The following is a 14,723-nucleotide window of genomic DNA, read 5'->3' as shown; positions in this document are numbered from 1 at the left end:
GGTCACTGAGGCGCAGAGAAGTGAAGTGACTTACCCAAGGTCACCCAGCAGACATGTGGTGGAGCCAGGATTAGAACCCATGACCTTCCGATACCCACTCCACATTGCTCTTCCCAAAAGGAACATATTCCCGACGGTGAATGACCATCTACACTTATAGCCTGGCCTGGAATTTTTAAAAAAAATCAATGTGCGAATAAGAGTTCCCTCCACGTCGTGCAAATATAAATGTCCCGTAGTGTCTTCTGTTGCCTTTGACTTCTTCTCTGACCCATAATCTATGTTAAGACCTTCATTAACTAGAGCGATTCCATTCCACGTTATTTGGTTTTGCTCTGTTCTTTCCAGAAGCCGCGTGGCTCAGTGGAAAGAGCCCGGGCTTTGGAGTCAGAGGTCATGGGTTCGAATCCCGGCTCTGCCACTTGTCAGCTGTGTGACTGGGGGCGATCACTTCACTTCTCTCTGCCTCAGTTCCCTCATCTGTAAAATGGGGATTAACTGTGAGCCTCACGTGGGACAACCTCATTCCCCTGTATCTACCCCGGCACTTAGAACAGTGCTCTGCGCATAGTAAGCGCTTAACAAATACCAACATTATTATTATTATTCTGCTCCACTTCCGTTGCTCCGACAGCAACTGTATTTCGGTTTGCTTCTGTCATTATTAAGCTATTTGTTATGGTAGTTATTCGGTGCTTACTACGTGCCTAGCACTGTTCTAAACACCGGAGTACAAGTTAATCGGGTCCGACACAGTCCCTTGTCCTACATGAGGCTCCCAGTACTCGTCCGCTCGACTGTACGTATTTTCATTACCCTATCTATTCTGTTAATGAAACGTACATCGCCTCGATTCTATTTAGTCGCCATCGTTTTTACGAGACGTTCTTCCCCTCGACTCTATCTATCGCCATCGTTCCCGTCCGTCCGTCTCCCCCGATGAGACCGTAAGCCCGTCAGACGGCAGGGACCATTCTCCATCTGTGGCCGACTAGTTCATTCCAAGCGCTTAGTGCGGTGCTCTGCACATAGTAAGCGCTCAATAAATACTGTTGAATGAATGAATGAATCGAATCCCCATTTTACAGATGAGGAAACTGAGGTACAGAAAAGTTAAGTGACCGGTCCAAGGTCGCCCAGCAGGTCGGTGGCAGAGCCGGGGTTGGAACCCGAGTCCTCTGGCTCACAGGCCCGTGCTCTTTTCGCCAGTCTACGCGACTCGTCCGTCGTCCAAGCATATATTCGCCGGCGGGGTTGCACAGCAGGAAAAATCTTGCAGGGCTTGTGAGACGGCTACGTTCCAGGACTTCGTTAGCTGTGATCTTGTCCTTTATAGGTAATGTTAAGAATGCCTTGTGAGGGAGAATGGAGAGATGGCTTAAGGACACGATGACGATGACGGCATTTGTTAAGCGCTCACTTCGGCGCTGAGCACTGTTCTAAGCACTGGGGAGGATACAAGGTCATCAGGTTGTCCCGCGTGGGGCCCACGGGTCTTCATCCCCATTTTACAGTTGAGGGAACTGAGGCACAGAGAAGTTAAGTGACTTGCCCAGAGTCACACAGCTGACAAGCGGCGGAGGTGGGATGCGAACCCATGACCTGCGAGTCCCCAGCTCGTGCTCTTTCCACGGAGCCACTTAACATGAGGAAAAGCACGACTGGGATGGAAAATGGAAGACGAATGATCCCCCCGGACTCGTATTCTGAATCCTTCAGTGGCAACAGGCTGATTGCAGGGGTAGAGTTTTGGCCGCCTTCCTTGACTCTGGTTGTTTCCCTCCCGGCAGGACCGGGAGGAATGGAAACAAAGGCCCAGCTGGCTGTAGGATAGAGTGACAGTGATTACTGAAGTCATTCTACTTGTGTCAACTGCAGGAATTTTATATTGACCAGACAACGTAGCCTGATCCCCCCTTAGGCAGAATGAATTTAAAAAGTACAATCCCAGCATGATGGCTCGTCGGCCGCCTCGAGTCGGCAAGGGGAAGCCGACTTCTCTGAATCGACCGCCCCCACGAGTTCGTGATCGGAAGATTGAACTAGAGGAGAGAGCCACTTATCAGGACTCCGTTTTCTTTATCAATTGAGAGCAAAGCGAAACGGAGTAACAATAATAATTACGGTATTAAGCGCTTACTATATACCGGCCACTGTACTAAGCACCGGGGTGGATACAAGCAAATCCAGTTGGACACAGTTCCTGGCCCGCATGGGGATCACAGTCTCTATCCCCACGTTACAGATAAGATAACTGAGGCCCAGGGTAGTCCGACCTGCCACTGATATCAGCAAAATGAACTGTTTCCTTCCAAATAGGTGCTGAAATCAAGCTCTGACTAGCTGAACCGACTCAAAACGTTGAGGGAATGGGTCTACCAACTCCGTTACGCCGTACTCTCCCAACTGCTTAGTACAGTGTCCTGCTCACACTAAAAACTCAGAAAATACGATTGATTCATTCATTTATATATAATGATTATCTTCTTTAACGATGCTACATTTCGCCAGGAAAACTAAAGCATAATGAGCATCGTCGACCACCCCGGCAATTAGTAAACTAAATAGGGAAGAGAGCCCACCACCGGGGCCACCCCCATTTTGCCGTCCACCGTCGTGGCAGACAAGATCCTTCCGCCCCAGGTTGAGGGGTGGGCAGAAGCGTCGGTACAAGAGGCTCTCTGAGTCTCCGTTCCCTCACCTCTAATCTTTATCTGCACTCAGCTGTCTATACCACAGCTCTGACTACTAGACAAAAATAAATCAGTTCCTCTTTTTTTTTTTTTAGTGGTATTTCTTAATCAATCAAGCGGGGATTAACTGTGAGCCTTACGCGGGACAACCTGATTACCCTGTAAATCTATCCCAGCGCTTAGAACAGTGCTCTGCACACAGTCAGCGCTTAACAAATACCGACATTATTATTATTATTATTTATCGAGCACTTACTTTGTGCAGAGCAGTGTACTAAGGACTTGGGAGAGTCCAACACAACAGAATTAGCAGGCACAATCCCTGCCCCGAAGGAGCACTTACTATGTGCCAGGAGCTGCTCTAAATGCTAGGGAAGATACAAAATAATCCAGTTGGATGCAGACCATGTCCCACCTGGGGCTCACAGTCTTAATCCTCATTTTCTAGTTGAGGGAACTGAGGCAAAGGGAAGTTGAGTGACTTGTCTAAGGTCACGCTGCAGACGAGTGGCAGAGGCAGGATCAGAACCCAGGTCCTCTGACTCTCAGGCCTGTGTCCTTTCCACTAGGCCACAGTGCCTCCCCTTCAGATATTAAATGGCATTTCGGGATACAGGTAGTGCTTCTTTTCTTCCCGTCAATCGTTCTATTTATTCTACTTCATCCCCATTTCTACAGGGGGATCTACATTTCATCTTCATTTCTATAGGCGTATAAAGATTTAGAACACACCCGCGTGAATAGACGTATTAATTTTCTATATAAGGACGTGTGCGTTTTAATCTATACTTCCTTTTTCTGCCAATTATTTTGATTCTGTTCATTTCTACGGAGAGGTATGGAAGCGTGTCATCATTAAGAAAATATACAAACAGTAGCACACACAAAAATCCAGGAAACAGTATATGAATTATGTTGTCCTGATGTTGCTATAGTGACAGCCACAAGGAGAAAGATGTAACAAGGCAAAAAATGACATACGCGGTCGAAAAATACTTCAGTATCATTAAACCTTACTTAGAATACATCTAATTAAATCTGAAGGCTCTTTGAAGGGAAGCACAAATAGAGATCCCAGGTTCCCGTCAGAACCCCAAGGCCCTTATTCGGTTTAAAAGATGCGAGGGGATTCAAACCCCGCAATTTTCATCCCCTTCGATCAAACGTGAAATCTGCCGTATTCGGTTCCCGCCTCCCCTTGCCAAATGAAGATTTCAGGGGCACATTAGAAGAACAGTAGATTCAAAATAAAGCAAAATCATTTCAGAGAAACAAATTATCTAGTTCAATCATCTCTATGAGCTTGCTCTTTCGCAGAGAGCCAAAATTGCCGGTGGAAAACCATCTCGGTTGCTGGAACGTTGTTTTCGGTTCAAGCTGCAGAAGCAAACCTTAGGTTGGCAATTCCTTTACGATCCTAATAGTCAAATGCACATTTCATTTGGTACATATGGCCCAAGGAGGACAGGATGTGAATCAAATTTATGGTTACTTTGTTTCTCAAGGAACCAGCGTATACTGTCTCTTTTACTGCTTATTCGGTGAAAGTATCTAGCTATCGACTTTCATATATGTAGTCGAATTTTCATGTCGGCCCAGGCAAAAACACCCAAGATGATCAAAATGAGATCTACTAATCTTTATAGTCTGTCCTAGAAATTGGAGTTAATGGTAAATTAGATCACTCTGTGGAACACAGTCACATAGCCTAGAAATTGGGTGCAGACATCTTAAATTAATTTTATACGTGACTCACTTTTACCCTCATTAGATCAGAATGATTCATACGGTCCGCGTAGACTTCTACCTGCAGCTAAATGAAAATCAATGTTTGGTAGAGCACTGGGGAAACTCTGAGCAAAAGTTAACTTTATCCACACTTGCGTAAATGAACCCAAGGTCCTTTGGGTTCGCTCATTAGGTAATATTTACTGAGCACCTATTGGCAGCAGGGTACTGTAATAGATACTTGAGTGAGTACAATAAAAATAGGAGACATGGTCTCTTTCCTCCAGGGACAATGTGGGAGCCTGATAGACCTGCATTATATACACACATTGGGAGCAGAATGGAGAGGCAGAATGGCCCAGTGGACAGAATGCGGGTCTGGGAGTCAGAGGTCCTGGGTTCTAATCCCAAATCTGCCACTAGTCTGCTGGGTGACCTTGGGCAAATCACTTCACTTCTCTGTGCCTCAGCTTCCTCACCTGTAAATGGGGATTAAACCCTCCTCTCTCTGACTTAGACTGTGAGCCCTACGCGGATGTGGTTGCGTCCAAACCGATTATCTCGTATCCAACCCAGTGCTTAGAACAGTGGTTGACACAGGAGTGCTTAACGAATGCCATAAACAAGGGCAGGGACAACTGGTAACGGTAAAAAGATGAAAAAAGAAATAAATGAATAATAAATGGAACAGTGAATTTAAATCAAGATATACCAAACTGCTAAGGGAGGCTTTTGGGACCCAGGGTAGGGGCCATAAATTGAGAATCGCCTCCCGGAAGAGGTGTAGTTTTGAGGACTTTGAGGGCAGAGGGCTTTGAAGAGGGGGAGAACTGTGGACTGGTGGATTTGAAAGAGGAGGGAGTTCCAGGAAAGGGAAAGGTTCCGGGCTATGGGTTAGAGACGGGAAAGGTTAAGATTAGCTTGGGAGGAGCGAAGAACGGGAGTAGGGGAAGGGGAGTGGGTATTTCAGAAGGAAAGATACCTAGAGAACCTGGAAGCCCATGGTCATTATTCATTCATTCAATCATTCAATAGTATTTATTGAGCGCTTACTATGTGCAGAGCACTGTACTAAGCATTACCTCACCTTTGTTGGTGAGTGCCTGTTCTGTAGGCAACACCAAAATTCCTTGCCGTTCCTTTCGTTTTCTCTCCCCAGAAACTCTCAAATTCCTTCCTGTTTGTGCTTCTTCCCCTCCTTGCTCAGTTTCCTCTAACTAAGGTCTTTATATCTGGGAGCTCCCTGTTCCCTTCTGCTATGATACCGCATGGACGGGGAGCGTGTCTGCTAACTCTGTTGCATTGTACTCTCCTGAGCGCTTAGTCTAGTGCTCTGCACATAGCAAGTGCTCAATAAATCGAGAAGCAGCATGGCTCAGTGGACAGAGCCCAGGCTTGGGAGCCGGAGGTCGTGCGTTCGAATCCCGGCTCTGCCACCTGTCAGCTGTGTGACTTTGGGCAAGTCACTTCAATTCTCTGTGCCTCAGTGACCTCATCTGTAAAATGGGGATGAAGACCGTGCGCCTCACTTGGGACGACCTGATTACCCTGTATCTGCCCCAGCGCTTAGAACAGTGCTCTGCATATAGTAAGCGCTTAACAAATGCGAACGTTATTAAATACATTATTATTACTTGGCACATAGTAAATGCTTAAGAAATACCATCACTATTATCGTAAGAGATGTTACTGATGATGGCGACGATGATCATCATCAGCACAGTCAAGTGCCTTGAGTATAATACATGTACATATCTTTAAATGGACAGCATTACCTCAAAGAAGGGGGTCACAAGGGTTGACGGCCAAAGTTTCCGAAGGAATGAAGCACTTCCGAGAGCTCTCAGACACCGTCCTGTTGCGTCTTTCCGGGACTAACTCCGACCGACAGTCTGACTAAATTTGACCTTGAGGATTTGAGATTTGCTTTCTGTCGGTCATCTGTTTGGACGGCTAGTTCTTCTACCATTTACGGAGAGATTAAACCGATCGGAATCTCAGAGGATCTCAGACTCAGTACCGAGGTTCCGAAAGACCAAGGGAATATTCCCGCAGCTGCTGGTGGTGGATGGAAATGGTAGCGCCTTGTTCATGCCGAGATAAAAGGAGCCAGGTCAGACGGGGACACAGCTGAGCCCATTTGAGTTCAGATCGGTTCAGGAAGCCCCCAGGAGGAACCGTATGAGGTCTGGTCTACGAGGCAGTGCTACCCATGGGCAGCAGGTACTTCCAAACAGGAGCACTTTTCCCCAGAATCCTGCGTCTGTAACTCCTAACCGCCCACAGGACAATCAAACGTGAGCAGCAGAATCTCTTACAATTAAACCTGGGTCTTTTCTGCTGTGGAAAGTGCTTGGATACTTTGGCCACCGGGCAGGCCTGCAACCCAGCCTTGCGATCGGCGTGAGACCAGATCTCGGAGCCGTAGAGGACTGGAGGATCTATCGTTAAAGCAGATTTTTATCTGTTCTTTTTAAAGCCCCTGAGATCCTAAAGGTAACCCATCCACCCCAAAGCCCCTCAATGTCTCTTTTCCCAAACTTAAGGGATTGTGTTTCGGTTCTGGTATTGCACTTGGATCTGTGACCTTTGGGCATTTGATAATAACAACGATGGTATTTAAGTGCTTCCCTACGGGCCAGGCGCTCTTCTGAGCACTGGGGTAGATACAAGGCAGTGAGGTTGTCCCTCGTGGGACTCAAAGTCTTCATCCCCATTTTACAGCCGAGGTAACTGAAGCACAGAGAAGTCAAGTGACTTGCCCAAGGCAAGTGGCAGAGCTGGGATTAGAACCCACGTCCTCTGACTCCCAAGCTTGTGCCCTTTCCACTGATAATAATAATGATGTTGGTATTTGTTAAGCGCTCACTATGTGCCGAGCACTGTTCTAAGCGCTGGGGTAGACACAGGGGAATCAGGTTGTCCCACTTGAGGCTCACAGTCTTAATCCCCATTTTACAGATGAGGTCACTGAGGCACCGAGAAGTTAAGTGACTTGCCCAAAGTCACACAGCTGATAAGCGGCCGAGCCGCGATTCGAACCCATGGCCCCTGACTCCAAAGCCCGTGCTCCTTCCACTGAGCCACGAAGCCATGCTGCTTCTTGATATTCACCCGGCCCTCAACCCCATAGCACTCATGTACATATCTTTAAATTATATATGATAAATTATTTCTATACATTAGCATCCGTCTCCTCCTCTAGCCTCGAAGGGTCACTGTGAGCCGGGGACCTATCTGTAACTCTGTTGTATTTTACTTTCCCAAGTTCATCCATTCACAGAGAAGCAGCGTGGCTCAGCGGAGAGAGCCCGGGCTTGGGTGTCCGAGGTCATGGGTTCGACTCCCGGCTCTGCCACTTGTCGGCTGTGTGACTGTGGGCGAGTCACTTCACTTCTCTGGGCCTCAGTGACCTCATCTGGAAAATGGGGATTAACTGTGAGCCTCACGTGGGACGACCTGATGACCCTGTTTCTACCCCGGCGCTTAGAACGGTGCTCTGCACACAGTAAGCGCTTAACGAATACAAATACCAACATTATTATTACTTAGTAAAAGCGCTCTGCATACAGTAAGCACTCAATAAATACAAATGACTGGTTGCCTGATTGATCACTTTTACACAGTGCTGCATAAACATTTTGTCGTGGGAACTCAACTATATCGCCTTTCCTTTGGATTAGTGAGAAGCTGTGGTTTCTGAAAATTTGCCATATTCTTCCATTTCTGATGTAACGCAGACTCATCCCTTGTAGCTCATCAACAAGGCTGGGACCATCAGATTCCTTAAAGAGCTCACTCGCGGCTCAGTGGAAAGAGCACGGGCTGGGGAGTCCGAGGTCATGGGTTCGAATCCCGACTCCGCCACTTGGCAGCTGCGTGACCGTGGGCAAGTCACTTCACTGTGCCTCAGTTCCCTCATCTGTATAATGGGGATTAAGACTGTGAGCCTCACAGGGGACAACCTGATTATCCTGGATCTCCCCCAGTGCTTAGAACGGTGCTCTGCACATAGTAAGCGCTTAACAGATACCAACGTTATTAAAGAGTTTGAATCTATGAATCAATCAACCAACGTTGTTCAATCAATCGACAACACTTACTGAGTACTTACCGAGTGCAAAACATCATACTAAGCACTGGCAAAAGAATCACAGAAATAGTAGACATTGATCCCTGCCTGATTTACAATCTCATGATCAATAGGATAATCAACATGATAATCAGTATTTATTCAACACTGTAAGAAGTGCTTGGTAGATTACAGTACAACGTCGTTGGTAGACACGTTCCTTGCCCACAGAGGGCTGACAGTTAAGAGATAATGATGGCATTCAGAGCCCAGAATGAGCAGAAAAATACTCAATTATCACTATATTTCATAATGATAAATTTGACTAATCTCCTAAATTATCGATAAAAATACCCTGCATTGCTGTCACATGAACTCAAAGAGTTTTTCACTCTTCTCCAAGAAAGAGGGAAGGAAATTCTAAAGAATTTTCATGTCAATGTGGCAAATATAAAATGCAGTAGATAAACTATATCAACACATAAATATATGCACTAATATATCCTCACCTCCTAATTTAGGGGAGTGACTTGATTATAATTGAAATGGAAGAATAAATGGCAAATTTCCAGAAAGAACATTTGTTCCCTAATCCAAAGGAAAAGACTATGCAATCAATCGGTGGTATTTGCCGAACACTTACTACGTGCTGAGCACTGTACGAAGCGCTTGGGAGAGTACAGGACATCAGAGTAAGCAGAGACATTCCTTGTCTTGGGAAGCAGCGTGGCTCAGTGGAAAGAGCACAGGCTTTGGAGTCAGAGGTCATGAGTTCGAATTCCACTCTGCCACGTGTCAGCTGTGTGACTGTGGGCAAGTCACTTAACTTCTCTGTGCCTCAGTTACCTCATCTGTAAAATGGGGATTAAGACTGTGAGCCCCATGTGGGACATCCTGATTCCCCCGTGTCTACCCCAGCGCTTAGAACAGTGCTCGGCACATAGTAAGCGCTTAACAAATACCAACATTATTATTATTATTATTGTCCACAATAGGTTTACAGTCTAGATAATGGAGTTCCCATAAAGCACAGACCTGGAAATCAGAAGGGCCTGAGTTCTAATCCCGACTCCACCACTTGTCTGCCGTGTGACTCTAGGCAAGTCACTTCATTTCCCTACGCCTTAGGTCCCTCTTCTGTACGGTGGGGATAAAGACGGTGAGCATAAAGACCGTGAGCCCCAGTTCCAACCCGATTAACTTATATCTCCCCCAGCACTTAGTACAGTGCCTGGCACGAAATGAGTGCTTAACAACTACCATCAAAAAAAGTTTAATCACCCTGCAAAAGCAATTGAAAGAATGCCATTACATTGAGAGAGAGTCTGAAAATATATTAGTTCCAAAACGTACTACTGGTTGTTCTCAGAAGATACATTCGCCCTTTTGAATTTACTGCTCTTCCAAGAGGCCTTCCCTGATTCATTTAATCTCTCACTTTATATCTCCCAACTGCCATTTCAGCATTTAAGTATTCACCGCCTGTAGCACCTATGTATATATCTTTTATATTCTATCACTTCCTCCTATCTTAAGTACAGGCTTCCTAAGTGCCTGCTTTTCTGACTTGAGTGTGACCTCCGTAATCACAGGGATCCTATAAACTAATCTCTGTCGCTTTCTCCCAAGTGTTTAGTTCAGTGGTCTGCACGCAATGTGTGCTCGAATAACTGCAAATGAGTCACGCAATCTAGAACTGACTTCCACTGTGAATTTAGACATCAATAAGCTATAGAAATATGAACGTTATTTCCTTAAGCACAGTGTCCCAACTATTCCTGAGCCTTTCGAATGTCTATTTGAAAGTGACATTGGGTTTTGTGGACTTGAACTCCGCAATTTTATCGCTGAACTGTACTTCCAAGTGCTCGGTATATTGCTCCGCACATGGTAAGCGCTAAATAAATACGACTGAATGAATGCAGTGAAACATTAATCCTCAAATCCTCACTGTCTAAAAGAAAAACCTTTGATATTCTACTGGTCATTCATTAGGCTTTAATTGGGTTACTACAGAGAAAATTACGTGCTGTAGAAAACTATTTTCAACTAGATCATAGAAAAGAGCATTAACTAAAGTCATACTTTTAAATCTTCAGTTATTTCTGGGGTGAGGTTATGAGAAATGAAATGTTTCCAGCGGCAGCATAAGGGCTGAACTTTGAAGATCCTATTAAAGGCCTCAATATTGATTATGATTAAAATCAGAGAAACTAGCAACTAGTGTGGTTTTTCCATGATACTCAGGGGCCCTGTTCTATTTCTCCATTTCACATTTTAAAACAAAGCAGCAGAGTTGAAATGACTGAAGTTTACGGAATGTGGCTCTTTTCCTAGGTCCCCAAATCAAGCAGAAGTAGTATACGTTCGAAGTTTTGAGGAAGGTATGAGAGAAAAGCAGCATGACCTAGTGGAAAGAGTCCAGGCCCGAGAGTCAGAAGACCTGGCTTCTAATTCTGACTCTGCCACATCTGCTGTGTGACCACGGGCAAGTCACGTAACTTCTCAGTGCCTCAGTTACCTCATCTGTAAAATGGGGATTAAGACCGTGAGCACCTATGTGGAAGAGGGACTGTGTCCAACCTGATCATCTTGTATCTACTCCAGTGCTTAGTACAGTGCCTGATGTAAAATAAGAACGTAATACAATTTTAAAAAAAGATATGAGGTCACAAGAGAAATACGCAGGAAGATTGACAAATGACTAATAACTTCCTTCTTTTCATTCTCACACGTTCTTCACTCTGCAAAGTTCTGGGGCCTAAGATTCATTTGGAGAGTTCAACTATACTCCACAGTCACCTGTCAAGAAATAATCTCCTTGATGGGAAAGGCTAGGGTTAGGCCCGGGCTGAGTTACAGAGCTGATCCTTTTGTTTCTTAATTCCTTCTTTCCTCCTGGGGAATCTTAGCAGCCTACTCCCTGTTCATCTTCCGCTCTCCGCGATCTCCATTAAACCGAACCATCCTTTGGGGTTTGAAGACAATGCTACTGATGGTGAGAATTTATCTAAGTGCGTACGTGAGAAAAGCTCTGCGTGTGACCAACAATCCCTTCCAAATTCACGCAGGCAAAGACTGTCCCTTGTAGTACGGTAAAATCCCCCCCCCCCTTCCCCTCCCCCAAGCAGTTCCTGGCAGCATTTTAAATTGCTTCTCGGCATTGGGATCGTCTCAAAGCCTCCGTTTTAACAGAAGTCACCCTCATTTCTAATTGCCACACTCCAGGCCGGCCTGTCTGCTCTAGCTGTTTCCCAGTTGTCCGTGGCTCTAATTCATCAGGAGATTTTTTTGTTTCGGTCTGCCTTCGCGGGGTTTCTTCTATTCCTCTTGTTTTCCGTCTCCCAAACTTTAACTTGCTAACAACATTCGTTTGGACATGCGGTTGTCATCCATTCTCTTCATCGCTCTCTCTCAGCGAAAATGTAAGGCAGTGAACACGTTTCCAGTGGTAGCCAACAGAATTTCAAGGAAGTCACTGTTTAGCAGTTGAATTTGCACCAGTAAACCCCAAGTTTCATACTGGTAGAGAAGAATCGAACAATCCAGTTGCTCTCTAGATCTTTCCTTCGGTTTCAGGTTTGATACCACTAGGAGCCAGGTCCTTTCGACTCCCGGGCCTGTGCATCAGCCACTAGGCCAAGCTTGCGTTCTCAAGCATGGCTGAGTCAATTATGTGGAATACGATTAAATACACGGCCCCGCTTTAGTTCAGTGATAATGGGGAAGGGCTGGGTCCCGAAAGAAAGCTTCAGGAATCCGGCAACCAAAACCAAATCGTCGGGAAAAAAAATCATCTAAGGGATCTGGAAAACTTGAAAAAGGTAAAATAAGGGTAGGAGTCATGCCGCCCTCCCACCTCATCATCCTGGGGCTTTGGACTTGATCTGTCCTGAAAGAGTGGGGCCAGAAGGGATTTAAGCTGAGGTAATGCGTGGCCTCAGTAGATTTTAGAACATTGGAAAGAAAGGTTATCAATCAATCACTTCATCAGCGGTATTTATTGAGTATTCACTATGTGCAGAGCACTGTACTAAATGCTTGGGAGAGTACAATACGACAAAGTTGGTAGACACGTTCCTTGTCTCCAACGGGTTTACAGTCTAGAGGGGGAGACAGACATTTAAATGAGCTACAGATATGTACGGAAGTCCCCTCTCAGGGTCACACCTGGAGAGTTTCCAGGAGTCTACCAGTCTCGACTACGGAGAGGCATATCCAATCCATTCCTAGCTTGGGCAGTGGCTAGCGAGTGGAAGAGAAGCAGCGTGGCTCAGTGGAAAGAGCACGGGCTTTGGAGTCAGAGGTCATGAGGGCGAATCCCAGCTCTGCCACCTGTCAGCTGTGTGACTGTGGGCAAGTCACTTCACTTCTCTGCGCCTCAGTTCCCTCATCTGTAAAATGGGGATTAAGACTGTGAGCCCCACGTGGGACAACCTGATTCCCCTGTGTCCCACAGTGCTCCGCACATAGTAAGCGCTTAACAAATACCAACATAAGGCCACCTGCAACAAGTTAAAACTCACCCGTGCTGGGCAGCAGCGGCACGGGAGAGAGTCGAGGGAGGAGACTCGAGTTTACTGAGTGGAAGGAGGCAGTGGTAAACCACTTCCGTATTTTTACCAAGGAAACTCTACGGATCCACCAACGATTGCAGAGGGAGGTGGGGCGTTCTGGGAGAGATGTGTCCACGGCGTCGCTATGGGTCGGAGACGACTCGACAGCGAAAGACGAGGCGTACGTGAGTGTTGTGGGACTGAGGGTGGGACGAATGCCAAGTGCTTAAAGGATACAGATTCAAGTGTATAGACGACTCATAAGAGAGAGGAAGTAGGGAAATGAAGGCTTAATTAGGGAAGCCCTCTTGTAGGAGATGTGATTTTAATAAGGTTTTGAAAGGGAGGTGAGTGGTGGTCTGGTATATATGGAACGGAAGGGATTTCCAGGCCAGAGGGAAGACACGGAAAAGGTGTAGGTTGTGAGATAGACCATATATATATATGTTGGTATTTGTTAAGCGCTTACTAGCTTACTATGTGCAGAGCACTGTTCTAAGTGCTGAGGTAGATATAGGGTAATCAGATTGTCCCACGTGAGGCTCACAGTTAATCCCCATTTTACAGATGAGGTCACTGAGGCCCAGAGAAGTGAAGTGACTTGCCCACGGTCACACAGCTGACAAGTGGCAGAGCTGGGATTTGAACCCATAATAACAATAATAATAATGTTGGTATTTGTTAAGCGCTCACTATGTGCCGAGCACTGTTCTAAGCGCTGGGGTAGACACAGGGGAATCAGGTTGTCCCACGTGAGGCTCACAGTCTTCACCCCCATTTTACAGATGAGGTAACTGAGGCACCGAGAAGTGAAGTGACTTGCCCACGGTCACACAGCTGAGAAGTGGCCGGGCCGGGATTCGAACCCATGACCTCTGACTCCCAAGCCCGGGCTCTTTCCACCGAGCCACGCTGCTTCTCTAGACTAGATCAAGGCACAGGTAGCAAGCTGGCATCAGAGGAGTGAAGAATGAGAGCCGGGCTGTAGTAATAATAATAATTATTATGGTATTTGTTAAGCACTTACTAAGTGTCAAGCACCGTTCTAAGCACTGGGGTAGATACAAGGTAATCAGGTTGTCCCACGTGGCGCTCACAGTCTTAATCCCCATTTTACTAGATGAGGTAACAGGCACAGAGAGGTTAAGCGACTTGCCCAAGGTCACACAGCAGACAAGTGGCAGACAAGTGGAGTCCTCTGACTCCCAAGCCCGGGCTCTTTCCACTAAGCCACGCTAGTAGGATTTCCTAGTAGGAAATCAGTGAGTTAAAGTAGGAAGGGGCAAGCTGCTTTTGTGCTTTATAGCCCACGGTAAGGAGGTTATGTCGGTTGGACTTTGAACAGCTTGAGCAGTAAGAAGTCTGCAAACTGAGGCCCCCGTCCCAATTATTGTTTTTCACTGTAGTCATAACCCCCTAAAGCCCCTGGGTACATATAGGCCCGCATGCTCTATGAGTTAAGCATTCACTTATTCACTTTGTGCACAGGAAGCATTAAATAAATACCCTCAAATGAATGCTTTCCATGACTTTCCCCCCAAAATGTTTTTTGGGATTTTTTAAATTGGAACGGATTTCAATTTCTGAAGGTATCAAAAATTTGTTTTTAGGCTATTTAATTTTCACTGCTTCTATTTAAATATTTGTTCTCAGACCCTGGCCTGAGTCTCTTAA

Source organism: Ornithorhynchus anatinus, chromosome 7 (assembly GCF_004115215.2).
Source record: "Ornithorhynchus anatinus isolate Pmale09 chromosome 7, mOrnAna1.pri.v4, whole genome shotgun sequence".
NCBI classification, from domain to species: domain Eukaryota; kingdom Metazoa; phylum Chordata; class Mammalia; order Monotremata; family Ornithorhynchidae; genus Ornithorhynchus; species Ornithorhynchus anatinus.
This window is presented reverse-complemented; position numbering follows the sequence as displayed.